This window comes from Carcharodon carcharias, chromosome 22 (assembly GCF_017639515.1).
Source record: "Carcharodon carcharias isolate sCarCar2 chromosome 22, sCarCar2.pri, whole genome shotgun sequence".
Taxonomy (NCBI): Eukaryota; Metazoa; Chordata; class Chondrichthyes; order Lamniformes; family Lamnidae; genus Carcharodon; species Carcharodon carcharias.
In genome coordinates, this window is record NC_054488.1 from 44,031,482 (window position 1) to 44,048,589 (window position 17,108).

At 42.7% G+C, this 17,108-nt stretch overlaps 1 protein-coding gene across 3 annotated transcripts in view; it reads left to right on the forward strand.

Annotated features, from left to right (window-relative positions):
- Window positions 1-17,108, forward strand: part of bahcc1b (BAH domain and coiled-coil containing 1b) — a 277,536-nt gene that overhangs the window by 188,882 nt on the left and 71,546 nt on the right. The gene's annotated exons all lie outside the window — the stretch shown is intronic.

Consider the following 17,108-nt stretch of genomic DNA (forward strand, 5'->3'; position numbering starts at 1 on the left):
AATGGAGAGTTCGGAAAATCTGAACTGAATCCATCCAAACAATGTTTCCCGATTAGGGCAGCAGACAGTTCAAACTTCTTACAATCCAACAGAATCGGCAAAATAACTATCTGAAGCATTTCAGCAAAATACTCAAGCTGCCTGGGTCAACAACAGTTAATACACATGGTAGTAACCAGTGGCAAGCTGCTTTGGATTTGTGATGCCATTAGAATCGGCTTGATGTTGGAGAGGTGCACCACGAGCAAATTTTTTTGGGTAGGCTATGACTCCTTAATCTCAATTGTGTTGCCAGTTTGCCATCAGCAGCTGAAATGCTGATGCAATGATCGTGTTATTGACGAAGGAGGAAATTGCTTTGGGACAAGTCAGGTGGAATGTGCACATACTGCTTTTGAGCAGAGTGAAGCTGCGTTGGACTGATGTGCTCGTGTTTCCTAAACTGTTACAAGCTGAGACAATCTGTAGCTAAAGATCTAATGAACATAAGGATTTAGATACTTTATGTCACTTGTGTTTTCTTTACATTTTGCAATGTCAGTATGGCTTTCACAACATTCGATTTTTTTCCACGGGATCCGCTATTCAAATCACAAAAGGTTGAGGCTATTTTTTTCCAAATTGCATCTTAGCTTGCCACTCCTGCAAATCCTACAGTTCCCCTACCCTAACATCTAATTGTATCTCACCCATTCCAGAGTTTTGTCTTCACTTTCCTATCCTGAAGTCTGTTTCCTGTGATGATCGCAATTTGTTTGATAAAGATCTCCCCAATAACATTCTCAAATTTGCCTTTTACTCATTTGTACCTGTGACCCTTAGCCCTACCCTCCCAGTTTGGAGTAACATTCTGCATCAAACTTTTCCAGACCCATTGACTATCTCATATCCTCCTGTAAGATCACCTCTCTATCCGTTCCTTTGCAGTTGGAAAAGTGCACATTCTTCCATTCTTTCTTTGTGCTACTGTTTCCTGATGCTAGGGATCAGCCGTGTGGCTCGATTCTGAACTGCATCCTTGGCTTCACTGTTTCTCTTGTGTTTTAACGGCCAGTGCTGGCACAGTGCAGTGTGGTCCGCCTAGCACGTCATACAGTTCGAGCCAAACTTCCTTTGGCTTGTCCTTCCCATTTATTGGCTATATAAATGGATCGTATTGTAGGGCTTTCCACAATCCACTTGAGAAATCATGCTACCTCAAAAGGGCGTTGGTCAAATAGAATCTCCCCCTTCTGAATTCATGGCAGTAATTTTCTTTGGAGGTGGCATTGGCCCTCACAAACCATCCGCCCCTGCACCCGGCTGGACTGTCAGGAGCAAGCTTGCCTCCGCAGTGCAGGCAAGCCCCAACCTGATGGCCCGACAGTTGCTCATTGGCTCAGTTCGTGGCTTCTGCACCCACCCCACCCCCTTCTCCTATCCCTATGGGAGGAAGTGCAGCTTTCCTGAGAGCTGTCAGCAAATCAAATGCCAGCAGGTCTCTAGTGCCACCAGCGCCACCTGAAGCAGTGGCCGCTACTGGGAGAGCAGCCAACCTGCCATAAAATTGTCACAGGAAGTCAGGCGCTGAGGTAAGTGGGGCGGTTTCACCGGGGCCGGTCAGGCAGGCTCCGGCAAAAGGGATGGGAGGGGACGCAACTGGGAGGCAGAGGTGGGGGTCCCTCCTTGGGCACAGAGCACCCAAACAGGAGGCACTCAAACCTCAGGCCACAGTCAGGCAGCCAGGGTGTACCTGAAGCGGTGGCAGGAGGATGTAACTGGCCCCTTAAGGGCCTCATTGGCTTAAGAGCAGGTGGGCTGCTTGACATCTACTCTGCCACTGGTATAATTCAAATTGATGAGCGTTTACATTGCCAGATTAGCTCCAGAGTAAAATTGGTTAGGCTGAAGTCTGCAGTGGAATTCTACAAGCCCTACTTAATGATACAGAAATCCCTTCTGATGTCAGAGAATGCACACAAATACCAGGAGTGACAATAAAGTTTACTTTTGATCTATGCTGCCAGGCAACAAGGATGTCAGTGCACTGATCTTTCCTGCGCATCTACATGAACAAACTGCAGAAGGTCAGAGATCAGCGGTTGTGTAAATGTTACAGACCTTGGTTCTTATCTCAGCCACACCTGGGATGAGTGCCTCAGTTGCTTCTTATACACTCCTGTTAATGGCTGTTAATTCCAGCATTTTTTCTGAAGTTTCTCAGTATCAGCATTCCCTCCCTCAACCTCTCTGCCTCTCTACCTATCTCTCCCCCTTTAAGGCATTCCTTAAAATCTACGTATTTGGCTCAGCTGTTGAATAACCTGTCTTACTATCTCCTTATGTGACCCAGTGTTAGATTCTGCTTGGGAACGCCTCCTGTGACATGACATGTGATGTTTTACTATGTGAAAGGTGCTAGATAAATGTAAGTTTTTTGTTGTCACATTGAGTTTTACTGACTGTCAACTCAAATCAAGGGCTGAAACTTCATTTATCTTATTCCGAGCGAGGAGACCCGCTGCCAAGAGAAATAACATGAATGTTTCTGCGCATATTCCAGTAACTAATTTGAGAGAGAGCAGCAAAAAAAACTTAACACACTGAAGGAGAATGAGTTTAAGCTTTCTCTGGAGGCTGGTTTTTGTACTTGCAGTGCTTGAAACTGGAAGTCCTTTGACCATGTTATCTTCAAAATACATGATTATTTAATAGCTATGACTTTTACTCCAGCTCACTGAGAAATACTTGTAAGTGCGTTTATATTACCTACAATAGTTTTCTCACAAGGCATTGCCATTAAACTGATTTTTAATATTAACATTATTTTTATATGTTTCATTATGATCAAAGCTTTGAAGATGAATATGTCAAACTCAAATATGAAGCTTTTTTTGAGAACAAGTATTTAGGAGAAAAGTTATGACAAACATTTTAAGAAAAAAGGTCTTTCACTCTTTCAAGCCATGACCAGTGCGCTATCAACACTCATCACACAGCAACTTGGAAACAAGTTCCAAACTTGTGCAAAGCCCCCAACACTGCAGAAGATAAAGCCATTGGTTACGCTGTGGTAGTGCTCATTATCACAGGGACTAATTATCATTATCTGCACAGGGATGGTATTCCCACACTGGAAGACCCACTCTAATTCGACCTCTTTGTGGTACAAATTGCCTCTTTTCCCACCCCTTCCCCCCAACCCCCTCCAACACAGCAGGCGTATTTAGCTAGTCAGTAATGTGATTGGTGTATGCAATGTATCAAACTCACTGATTCAATGGAGGTAGCACAATTTGTGCAAAACGGCCAATCACATTAAAGCTGAACAAATGGTTTAGTTTCCCAGTAGGAGACTTTGTCATAAGTAATAGTTTAGGGAAAAAAACAAACCTCAGTAAGCATTAGACCACAGAATCGAATGACTAATGACTTCTTTTATTGTCAATAAATGCAATCTTGCTTGAGATTCTGAAATAGTCTCCAACAAATAGTGGTTTACAATCCTTGAGATCATTTTGAAATTGTTTTGAATCATGAAATTCTGAAACAGCTGCTTAACAACCACAAAGGTAATTTTTTGAGCATTTCATTGGTGTTCATTACACGTGGCCATAGCTACCTTATTAAAAGACTTATGACCAAAAAGTTGAAATCGGTTTGCTGATAATTTTGGTGTACTACTTGCATATCTTAGCTAGGTAGCCTAATATCTTGGGACCCTGACCTCTTCCTTTGCAGAGCCTTGCTAAGATTGAATGCAGTGGCAGAAATAGGGCTACTACATTGTAATGCTGTGTTTCCAACCTATGATCACCACTAGGGAAGCTCCACTTCTGGGCTAGAGCAATGGAAATTTATTCCCCCTTCCCCCAGTTTCAGTTGGCATGAGTTTCTACTTAGGGTGCATTTTTGCAGCCACTGTAAGGAGGGCTGGCTGATTGGGAGGAATTCATTTTGACAATGCATTTACCTACTGGCAATTCAAGCAATGATTGTGTGTGGAAATATCCGACTGCTGCATGTCCTGGTCTTCCAGGCAACAGAACTAACATGAATTAGTTATTATTAATTATTCGGGCCGAATGCAGGGAAAAACATGGCTACAAAACAAACAAAAAAAATCAATATCAGATTTATTTTCAGACTGCATTTGAAAAACCGTGGTTATTAATGACTGAAAGTGTGATTCGCTCTAGTTGTGAACTAGGTCAGCTGCATTTCCGAAAATTACATAAGAATGAGTTAGAACTGTAAGAAAAGTTTTAAATGATGCAGAATGGCATAGGGATTTTAAATCAAGTTTAAGTTCATCCCCTTCCCTCCAAGTAATCCAGAGCTAACAAGATACAACAAGCTGGACTGAGTAAAACAAAACCAGAAAATAACCCCCAGCTTGTCAGAAACTGCACTTTCACTTCTTGCACCTTCATTTCAGTCCAGATCAGACAAGGGAGATGAAACTGTTATCATTCTCCAATGGCGCTTAAGGATGGTAGTGAGTTGGATCTTCAGTCCACACGAGCTTAAAGCTGAAACCCACATACACATTTGTCTAAAACTTCCTTTCATGTGAAAGCATGAAAACTGGGCAAACAGTTTCAGGTGGGATCTAGTCATGTTGGCGGTACACACGATTTTTTGGTCTGTTCAGGGTTTCATTGCCCTGGGGCCAAGTAATTTGTGAGCCTGCCCCCTTTCGTGTGGTTATCACAGAAACAGGTCAGTGGCAAGATGACCCAATCTGCCTGTCTTGCTCCCGTGTGCGCTAGGATTTGATCCCGACTGACGCGGAACAGGGTTTACTTTTCAGTGAATAGTTTTCCTACAGCAGTGGATTAGAAGAGTGATCAATTAATTAGATCTTATGGCTAATGGAAATAACCAGTTACACACAGTATTAAAAATCATGCAGGAGCCAGCCCAAATTATGCTAATGCTCCTGATCCCAGTATGTGGGGCAGGGTCAAGACCCATGGAATGGGTGAAAGTTGCACCGTAGCCCAAATCTAGCTGTTGCTTGAAAGCAGTCCCAGAACTTCCTAGGCCCTTATAGTTTGAAAAAGTTCTGTTGTACATGATATTTTGAGTCCGGCTTTCAGGGGTGCATTTGGCTTGTTACAACCCAAGAATTAAAATCATCATTCTTAAAGCCACAGCATTGACGTGTGTGTTCTGTGGGTAAAACTCTTCAGAAAGCCTTATTCAGGTCTTTTTCTAATGTGAGGGATGTGGAAACTCATACCTGTGTTTTAGGGCTTCAGGTTTAACATGTGAGATAGACTAGCAATGTAGAGCTTTTTGGCACCTGCTCATAGTCATTAGTACTGTCTTCTATGGCCTCTAATTTGAATTGTGAAACAATATATAAAAGGGAGTGCCTGTGAACTTTGATCAGCCCTGCTACCTGAAGTGAGTTCTGGTGTAGTCATGCTGAGAATGAATGTAGAAGTGCTTTATATGACTAATTGAAAACCTTATCAGAATGGCATAACCATCCTTAACCAACTGTGTGAGTAGCGTGTTTCTGCGTAGCACTTTACTGTCTTCCCAAAGGAAGGCCTGTCAGGATGAGCAAGCAGCTAGCTACAATAGTCTCTTTTTTGTTATATTTCAGTAGTAATTTGTATTGGAGACACAAAGAAGCCTGACCTGGAATATTCTCCTCAACCCTGCTAATGGAGTGAACTCCTCAGAGACCTGCTCCAGAAAGTTGTATGATAGGGTAGCCTCTGAACTTTGACCCTGGCTAGGGAAGATAAGAATGGGAAGTCTGCCTTTGTGAATTCTAGTGGTATAGACTTGGTGAAAACCTAATAATTAAAATTTAATTGATTGCATTCAGTCTGATGTTTCTGAGCCCCAGATTATGTGGGGAGCTTGAACCCATTTGCCCTGAGCAGAAATAAAACTACCTTCAAAGCAAAAGGCTTTCTTTCAACAACAAAATCTCCCAGTGAAGACAAAGGGTTCACTCTTGCAGCATTTGAATTCAAACGGACTAGATGTTATTTTCAGGTCAGTTTTCAAATGAGCATAACCGGTGATATATAACCAGTGATATAATTTACCACCTACTGAGAGGTTCACAGTGCTTAGTTGCCTGTTTTAACTTTTTTTTCCAAGTAAATGCTTCAGAACATCATTGCCATATAACCTGTCAGCCTTTGACTTGAACTGGCCAGATTTTGAGTCATATGTTCTTACTCTCCAAAGGAACCAACCAATTTAATAAATGCTGGTTGAAACACAAGATACTTTTATATTGCACTTTGACCACCAACTCATGTTTCAGACATGAGCAGCCATCACACCCACATAGATCCACTGTATTTATTTAGACCAGCAGCAAGGAAAACCCAGAGCTCACTGGATAGTTCTTGGCTGTCACCTGTCTTGCTAGAGGTACTGTTGTGGTGACAGGTATGCATTCCAGTTGCCATAACATTATCATGCACAGGCATGCGTGTCTATTAACTCCATATTGACACAATAACAAAAATATTACTTGAGTATTGCTGAAAAAAGAGACGTTTCCAACAAAACTTTTCATCTTGCTCTCGTCAGGACAGATTCACAAGAATACCAAATTTCAAAGTGGAGCAACAATTTATACTGCATGAGAAAAGAGGCCCTGATTGATCAAGAAGTTGCCATGGCAAACTCACTATTTTTCCCTCATGCTTTTGTTAATTCAAAAAAGTTGCAATGTCTGGGCATATTCCTTTTGCCTGCAGAGGATGGGTCCCTGCATATGAATATATGAAGCTTTTCGAAAGTGTAAGCAGCTACATTGCAAGCCTGACTGATAATCTTTAATTGGTTATTAGTGTAATTCTTAGCACACTCAAGATTGGGCAACGTTTGCACAATCGTGGAATCACAGCTAACGTTAGACATTATGGGCAGAATCTTCCGTTTGGTGAGCGGGGAGGTGGGGCCTGCTCACTGACGCGTAAAATAACGCCGGGTGAAGTCGGGCGTGGATCCTGACGTCACCCCGCGTCATTTAGATTTTTAGTTCGGTGGACGCGCAGCTGAATCGGATGCGCGCCCACTGAACTGTCAAAGGCCTATTAAGGCCAATAATAAAGTAACTAACATGATTAATGGACCTGCCCGTCCAACCTTAAGGTTGGTGGGCAGGCCGGGAGCCCAGGCGGGCTTCTGAAAAAACATGAAACCTCATCCACGGGCGGGACGAGGTTTCACGAGGGTATTAAGATTGTTATAAAATGTTTGAATAAAAGAAATTGACACATGCCAGCTCCTGTGGCAGTGACACATGAGTGGACATGTCAGTAATTTTTTTCCCCTTCTTCATTGAAATTTTCAAACCAGAGCCGATCTCCCTGAGGTAGCGCTTAGGCTCAGGGAGATCTGTGCACTCTTTTGCATACATGCATGAAAGAGCACACTCCTGGCTCAGGGAATCCCCACCCCCCACCCTCTCCCCCAACCCTGCACAGGGAGTGCATAGTGCTTCCTGGCAGACGTCATGCTGGGCGGGTCTTACTTGGCCCGCCCCCGTAAAATGGCGGCATGCCTCCAACCGGTGGCGCCAATCGGGAACAAGCCCGCTCGTGCCCGCTCCCGCACATCCCCCCTCGATGGCGGGAAAATGTTGCCCTATGTTCTGAGTTTTTCAAGCACAGGTTGGTTGAAGATGGTCAGTACTCTGCCTATTGCGAACAGTTCTAACGTTGGAGATGATTCCATGATTGGACAGCATTTGCTGAACAATGCCAAGTGCGTGAAGAATTACACGGACAACCAATTTAAGATTATCATTTGGGCTCACAGTGTAGCTCACTTATGGCTTGCTGGAAGCTACATAGATTCATATGCAGGGATTTGTCCTTGTGGGCAAAAAGAATATGTTCAGGCATTGCACCTTTTTTTGAATAACCAAAAACATGGGGGACAATAGTTTCCTAGTGCATTCGCTATGGTAATGTCTCAACCAAACAAAGTTGACTTGCCAACCACTCAGCACTCCTTTTCACATGAGGTATAAATTGTTGTTCTCTTTGAAATTTGGCATTCTTTCATCTGCCCGATGAGTGCAAGAGGAAAAGCTTTGACAGAATGTCTCTTATTTTCAGCAATACTCAAGTTCTGTACTACCAAGTGACTAAAAGACATTCCTCTAGAAACTGGATTCTTCGGGCAGAAAATGGCCACTGCAAAGTCCAGTATGGCATGTGGTGTGTGCCCACAAATTCTGCTATAACTGTATGGCATTCGGACAAGGTGCCCACCTGTAACAACCAATGTGCCTATTGACAGTGCAAATTGAGTGTTTAATGCTTATTTCAGGTTCATTTCCAATATTCAATAGCAACTGAACACAGCAAATGTCTGACTCTCCATTCCCAACCACTTGCCCACAAGAGAGTGAATATATCATTCACAGCATCGTGATAATTCCAAATCTTCCATTGGAACGATTCAAATGGTTCCTACTTTCCAACTTTTCAATACAAGATCACACTCAAGAATGTAATCCCTTTTGATTGGGATATTATGTAATAAGAAATATTTTATTATTAAGATATAAAGCCTGCCAAAAGAATCGGAAGGGTGATCAGGAGGATTTTGTTCAACTCATCAAGTTATTTTGGTCTGGAATGCACTACTTGAAAGGGTGTTAGAAGCAGATTCAATAATGACTTTCAAAAGGAACTGGAAAAGTACTTAAAGGTAAAAACTTGCAGATGTGTGGAAAGAAGAGTAATGGGGAGTGGGCCTAATGGGACAGCAGTTATAAAGAGCTGGCACAGGTACATTGGGTAGAATGGCCCCCTTCTGCATAGTCTGATTCTAAGAAATCCTTTTCACTTTCTTCAGAATCACTGCAGAGTAAATATAGCAAGTACAACAGGAAAGAGCGATAGAAATAAAATTAACAGACAGAAGCTGTATCAGTGAACTTACTCCAAATAAAGATGTCAAATATTTAGTTTGTCAAATACCAGAATTGGAAATAATAGTCTGAGTAAAAGACTGAAATGATGAAATAATCTATATGCATGGTTGTGTTGTGGCACCTGTCTGTAGCTCACAGTTCAATGTTGCAGGTACAGGAATGGATGATTATTCTGGAGTTCTGCTTGATTACCTTTGGGGATCTGGGAGCAGTTTCCTTTAGAAAATTAAATCGGTAAGGTAGAGTCATTCACCATCAAATACATCGCATGTGACCTGTGGGAGGACAACGTTTGATAAGCCAATGGACTTTTCTCAATCTGGTTTTTTTTCCTGTTCTTTTCCTTATTGGAAATTTAGTTTATGTAGGAGCACAATATCAAGTAATGCCAATGAATGGTAACCGCGTTTAAGGATAGGTAACAACCTGTAGATGTAGTGTGGGGCACTGGGCTTGTGACCAAAGGGTCAGAAGTTCAAATTTCAGGCTTGTCTGACAGTCTAACCTAATGGTTGCTTTTGCTAATTATTACCTGGCTTGCTAACTTGAATGATGCTTTCTTGTAAAGTGCTGCAACTCACCTGACCACTGATACCCTGCAAAACTATGCCTCCTGCAAACTAATCATTAGGAGTGTTACATTGGCTATCAAGAAAAGGTGTTTTCTCAGCTAAGGGCATTAGAATGGGGCAAAGGCAGATCGGGGACCGGGAACTGATGGGGGAGCAAATGTTGATACCGGTAAAGGAAGGGAAGTGAGATGATTTTCAGATCAAGCTGATATCACTTTGCTTCATTTACTCCTTGTCATCAAAGCTTCAATTTAGATCAGTGTTCCTGCATCTCGGAAGCAGCAGGGTTTGCATTTTGTAGGTAGGACCAGTGGGAGGTGTTATCTGAAAGATAATTACTCTGCTGGGTTAGATGAAGTCAACACTTCCCTGATTTCTTACATCTGCTGGCGTCAAAGTAATTGGAAAGCAAAGTGACAAACCAAGAGAGGGTATGCGAAGGGAGGTTTCACATAGCTCATTTAGGATTGAGTGGGATAAAGGTGAAACATGCGTCACAGCCTCCTTACTCCTTTGCTGCTGAACATGTGTAAAACCCCTCAGGTCATAAAAAATGTCACATCTCCCCATGGAACTCTGTTTTGTAATTGAAGAGACAGGACAGTCAAATCCTATTTGGCAAATTTTCTGTTTGACACCAAATACGCGTTCAGTTATGACCTAACCCTTCCACTGGTACTATGGGAGTCAAGGAATAGTGGTTTGTTTGGATGTGACTTGACCCTTTTCTCAGTAAGTGTTTTAATATACTGGCTCTATTTCATGATCTTTTGCATGTAGGGCTTATCAACCTCAAACACTGCTGCTGTTTTTTGCAAAAATAGCTCACATTACAGTGCTACCCTCAGACTGTTTCTTGTGAGGAATTGAAAAATCTACAGGAAATACCACTTGAATCGATGCCTTTGTGGTTTAAAAACTGGGTGTCGAAAAAATTAATAAGAACGTGCCTGTAAAGAATCACAGGAAGTATTTTTATGGTGTTGTAAAACTTTAGCCTTACTTTGCTCCTTTTTTGTGCAGTCAACCCTTTAGTCTCTGCGGCTTTTTGTAAAAGTACACATAAGGCGGGAGTACTTCAATGTAGATCTCAATTAGCAAAATATGATTAACCACACATACTAAAAATTAGATGGATAAGAATCCTTAAACCTAACTTCAACACAGTCAAAAGGTAGCGGCGAATGGGTGTGAAGCTACAGCATCCATGTTAGATTTTCTCTCTTTATCAAAAGCCCTCATAATTCTGAAATGCTTTGGAAAATCTCCTCACAACTTTCTCTGTTCAAAGAACAATCCCAGATTCTCACGTCCCTCATCCCTTGCTAACTTGAACGTGGTACAGCTGAAAAATTAAGGTGCCAGAATTACTTTCATTCCCAATGGAATTTCTGAGGGGAGATAAAATGGCACATTCTATATGAACCTTAAAATTATGCTGGAAGTGAAATTCTAAGATGTCCCTAATACCGACCTCTGTCAATCTTAGGCCACAAGTTTTATAAATTCAAATGACTTTCTATTAACTCAGGTTGATCAGAAGTGGCTCCAATGTGGCACAATCTATCATTGAAAGATACTAAATACATAAACCACTGAGGGGTAAGGTTACATGAAAGTTACTTATAAGTTTTTTTTTCCATATTGGTTGCCTATAAGCAATTTGTGATGATTTGACTAATGTTTGGGTAAGTCAACTGTAGATTCCATTAAAATGAAGGCTCATCAATAAAGTGATTGAAGGGGTCATCAAAAGTGCTATCAAGCGGGATTTGTTTAGCAATAACCTGCTCACTGATGCTCAGTTTGAGTTCCGCCAGGGTCACTCAGCTTTTGACCTCATTATAGCCTTGGTTCAAATGTGGACAAAAGAGCTGAACTCCAGAGGTGAGGTGAGAGTGACTACCCTTGACTTCAAGGCAGCATTTGACCGAGTGTGGCATCAAGGAGCCCGAGCAAAACAGGTGTCAATGGGAATCGGGGCAAAACGTTCCACTGTTTGGGGTCATACCTAGCACAAAGGAAGATGGCTGTGGTTGTTGGAGGTCAATCATCTCAGCTCCAGGACATCACTGCAGGATACCTCAGGGTAGTGTCCTAGGTCCCAACCATCTTCACCTGTTTCATCAATGACCTTCCTTCCATCATAAGTGGGGATGTTTGCTGATGATTGCACAATGTGCAGCACCATTTATGACCCCTCAGATACTGAAGCAATCCATGTCCATATGCAGCAAGACCTGGACAATATCCAGGCTTGGGTTGACAAGTGACAAGTAACATTTGCACCACACAAGTGCCAGGCAATGAGCATCTCCAACAAGGGAGAATTTAACCATCGCCCCTTAACATTCAATAGCATTACCAGCACTGAATCCACCACTATCAACATCCTAGGAGTCCCATTGACCAGAAACTGAATTGGACTAACTATATAAATACTGTGGTTAGAAGAGAGGGTCAGAGGCTGGGAATCCTGTGGCGAGTGACTCACCTCCTGACTCCCCAAAGCCTGTACACCATCTACAAGGCACAAGTCAGGAGTGTGATGGAATACTCTGCACTTGCCTGGATGAATGCAGCTCCAACAACATTCAAGAAGCTGGACACCATCCACGACAAAGCAGCCTGCTTGATTGGCACCACATCCATAAACATTCACTTCCTCCACCACCAATGCACAGTGGCAGCAGCGTGTACCATCTACAAGATGCACTGCAGGAATTAACCAAGGCTCCTTCAACACCACCTTTCAAACCCATGACCACTACCATCTAGAAGGACAAGGGCAACTGACACATGGGAACACCACCACCTGGAAGTTCCCCTCCAAGCCACACACTATCCTGACTTGGAACTATATTGCAGTTCCTCAATGTTACAGGGTCAAAATCCTGGAACCCCTTCCCTAACAGCACTGTGGCTGTACCTAAACCACGTGGACTGCAGTGGTTCATGAAGGCAGCTCACTGCCACCTTCTCAAGGGCAGCTAGGGATGGGCAATAAATGCTGGCCTAGCCAGCAAAGCCCACATCCCATGAATGAATTAAAAAAGGTTGAGTTATCTTCACCAATTCTAAAGTAAGTGTTATACACATAAAAGAGAAAAATTGTTTGATTATTTCTATTATATGTAAAATATGTTTAGATTGAATTTGGTCTGAGACATTTTGCTTTGAAAATATGCAGAGTTTATGTAGGTTTCAGAAGAATACTTCACAGTTGTTAAAGATTCATTCCCAGAGCGTATAATGAGTTCAGTGCCATTCATCTTAATATTTGAAGTCCTAATCACATGTTACCTTGCTAAATGAACTTAAAAATCACATAATAATGAGTAAGAAAGCTACACCGACAATGATATGAAACTTCAGGAAATAAGTAATTAGTCAAATTGGGAAATTATAAAACTGAATTTAACAATGACTATAGAAATTGAATTGAACAACAAAATTTGGGATGATGGTAGTTTATCATAAAAAGTAATGTGGGGTGAAAATGAATCAACTTCCACATTGGGAGTGTAAAAAATAGATAACGATGGCTTTAGAAGGCAGCCAACAGACCCATCATTGATATTCCTTTTAGGAGGTTTAGAGTAAACTTTGGTTGTTTTTCCTCTGCACCAGCTTGTTGACATTTTAAATTTAGCTCTCTGGGAGCGAATGCTGAGAAATGCAAGAGAATCAGCTGAAAGAAGTTCCCAAACTGCACTTTATGGAAAAGTCTTAAGTATTACCAGTGGGTGATTGATTCATCTAGGGTGGCACACTCGTGATCCTAGCTTTCCTTTCATGTATTCATTCAGCTTCTCATCTCAGTCAGTAGCATACCCATCTGTGGGTCAGGGGATCTGGATTCAAGCAATAGATTTGAACAGATTATCTTGGGCGGGGGATCCTTCACTGCAGTATTGAGGAAGTTTTTGGAAGAAATGTGAACCTAAGGTGCTGTCATCTTGCTCAGGTAGACTTAAGGTGCCATACACTATTTGAAGAAAGGAGAGGGAATTTTAGCTGGTGCCGTTACCAGATTATTTGGTCATTCACTCCTTTGCTTTTTGTGGCCTTGCTATGCAAATTGGCTGTGCTTTATGCCTACATGATAAGATTAACTAAACTCAAAAGTGATCTATTGGTTTTAAAGTGTTTTTAGCATATTTCACACATGACAAGGCACTTTATAAATGCAAACATTTTCTTCAAATTAGTTTATCCAATAACACCAATTCAGCACTCATTGAGGGTAATTCTCAACCTCACTGGGCAGTAATCTGGCAGAGCAGGTCATTCAGTCATTATAGGAGTCGACTGATTTTCATCCTATTGCAACCAGTGGACGGAATTGTCCACCCTGCCAGGTTACCACCCAGGGTGCAAAGCTGGAAATCAGCCTTTTGTTTAAGCAACATTATGCAAAAAAGACAATCAGCAGCAAACGTGAAGGAGTTAGATGGTTTTTGCCTTTCAAGTTTTTAAAAGCAAACCTAGTAGTGGGATTTTTTTTAAAACCAGCAGATTATGTATGTGTGCAGACAAGAAATGCACAGGCTATTAGGCAGAGCTTTGGCAGTTATTATGAACAGCTATGGTCAAAACATAGATTGAACATTGACCCGATAACAATGTACCTTTTTTATTTCAATTTAACATATTGCCACATTTTCGAACATGGCGTTTAAAATGCTGCTTTCATGCCACAAACAAGACTGTGACTAGATCCCATTATCACTTTTTACGCAGCAAGGTTGTACAATATCACATTTAGCTTAATTACAATCCACACAAGCAAAATTGACTCTCCTCCACAACGATTGGCATGAATAAAGGTGGAACTGGAAAAGATAATAAATCATAACGTTTGTATGGAGCACACGGAGGAACACAATCTGGAATACGTTCCAAAGCAGTAAAATATTTTGAGGTTGAGGTGGGTTTCATACACCAGCTGAGCTGCCCTGTCAATTTTTGTGGCATCTTTTCAATCCCTCAATGTATGGCTGCCTCGTAATGCACTCCAGATCCTTAAAAAGCCGCTGTTTCTCTCTCTCTCCCATAGGCAGTCTTCGAGCAGCAGCAAGTAGGTGGAGAGGATAAGACAACTGAGCTGGTCTCAGTTCAGCTGATGGGAGCTCACTTTCACTTGACTATTTTGACTATTATTGTTGACTAACATGTAGGCAGGAAATGCAAGAGAATATTTTACACATGACCCACCATATTAAAGGGCGATGTCTGTCAACAGTACCCACTCCTTTGCATAAAATGATTAAGAGTTCCCAGTGTGTGTATGAATATCAGACTTAATTCAGTCAGAGCCCTGGGGGAATCACATGAATCAACTCCTTGGTAACAGCACACATTCTGTTCCCTTTAAAAATCTCCCATCTCTGCTCCCCATTGTTTTATTAGCTTGCCTCCAGGTGGGATCTGGGTTTGGAAGGGAACATGACACATGTTGTTGTGCAGAAAATTTGTCAACGCACTTCTCCTTGTGCACTACAGTCTGAATATTCTGGCACTGTCTTCAGTTTTAGAATTTCTGTAAATTTTAATTAATGCCTGTACTTATCAATTGTTCTGCATATTAAATGCAATCATTAAGTAGCCTTAGTTACCTGATAATAATCTGACTTCTACTCAACATGTAGCATGCACCTACTTACAAACCATTTACAGAAAGTTTCACGCTCACAGCAGTTCTAAATCGCTCATTAAGGGAGAGATTTTGGGTACAGATACAGGCTGAGCACATTCAAACGCAGTAACTCATGACTTACAATTGTGCAGCAAAGTAATGAAGTATCCTTAACGATCTCAAGTCTAGCCGACAGCGTATTCTTTCATCATGTAAACATTTTATGTACATTTTTCTCAGCAGTGAGATTTTACTGGCCAGGTTGACATGGAGTGAAAGATCTATATATCTGTGTGCAGCAGATGTAAGCAAGTTTATCCATGACAGATGGAGCACTGAAAGAGCAGTGAAAACAAAAACCTCAGTCAGAATCTGATGCCCTCTCCAGTAGCAAGTTTGGTGGTGGGGGTTGCATTTTATCAGGCAAGAGGATGGCGGGTGGGGACCTTGCCACCTTCTCACCTCTGTCCCAGTTAGGGCCATGGTGGAAGGGATTGTGAGCTTCCTGCTCAATTAATACCCACTTAAGGCCCTCATCCCACCAACTCTGCTATTCACAAATGACGGAGGGGGCACTCGCCATGCAGGAAACCCGAAAAGCGAACCCTGTCGGGCTTGCTTACTGGCTTCCAGGGAGTTCCCTCGATCTGGCACTGGGTGCCTTTGAAGAGGGACCTAACATTGGTAAGGGGGGGTGGGGGGGGGGGGATGCCCACTGAAAGCAACTCTGCTGCCCTTCCTGCGGACCTCCCCTACCCCCGTGACACACACACACACACACACACACCCCCCCCCCCACCCACCCAAACAATCACCCTCTTGCCATCTCGCACCTGGGGCCTGGGTCCCTCGGCAATCCTGGGCCTGGGGTGGGTCCATTGTGGGTAGCAACCACAGCCTCCCCGGTGGTCCTGCCAAGTAATGATGGCAGGCGGGACTTCCATCCCTGGGGTCCTTGATCCCAAAGAATGGCCACCACTGTCTAGCTAAGTGCCTGATTAGCACTTAAATGTGGGGGATGGCGGGGCTTCCAAAAAGAGGCGATGTGAGCCCTCGCCAGCTGGAGAGCCGGCAGGCGAAACCCCCATCACCTACATTAAACACCAAGTCTATTAATAAAATGTTATAATTAATTGCAGGTAAAATAGGTTGTTGTTGTAGGTAAACTAAACCAATGTGTGCAACCTTGGGGAGGGGCAAGAAGGTATTTTACTCTCTCCCTTTTTTCTATTCTCTACACTCCAGCCAAAGGTTATGAGTCCCACAAGGGAGGTATTCAAATATAGCCCAGGGTAGCTCTCCTCTCCCTGGGTGGATGCACCTGGCCTCCATTTAGCACTTTAATTGAGATTAGGAATTCATCCTTTGAGGAGCCAACACATTAGTTAATGTCACAGGTCAGAGTGCTTCTTCTCCTTCTTCTTAGGCAGTCCCTTGGGACCAAGGATGACTTGTTGGGTTCTGAGATGGCTGATGAGTCCAGTGTACAATCTGCAGGCTGATTGGTCAGACAGTTGAGGTGTGTGGAGATTTGTGTGCTCTCTCCAGGGCCTTGACTTCATTTTCCCAACAAAGTCTCTCGATGTGTTTGGTGCCTTCCAGAATGAACCTTCTCCATTTTGGTTGGTCACAAGCCAGGGACTCCCGTGAGTATGTTTGACCTCTTCAGGGATACTTTGAGGACCACCCTAAAGTGGTTCCGCTGTCCTCTTGGGAGTCTCCTGCCATGACCAAGTTCCAGGTAGAGCAGTTGCTTCAGGAGACTGGGGTCAGACATACAAACTACATGTCCTGCCCCGGTGGAGCTGGTTTAGAGTGATTAGTGCCTCAGTGCTGAGCATGTTGGCTTGTGAGCAGACACTGTTTTTGAATCACCTTCCTTCCCACCAGATTTAGATTCCAGTGCACTGTAACACCAACCATACAATACAGGACCAACACACCACCCAGCCATATTCCCACAGGTGGCCTTTCAATATTTGCAGGTAAT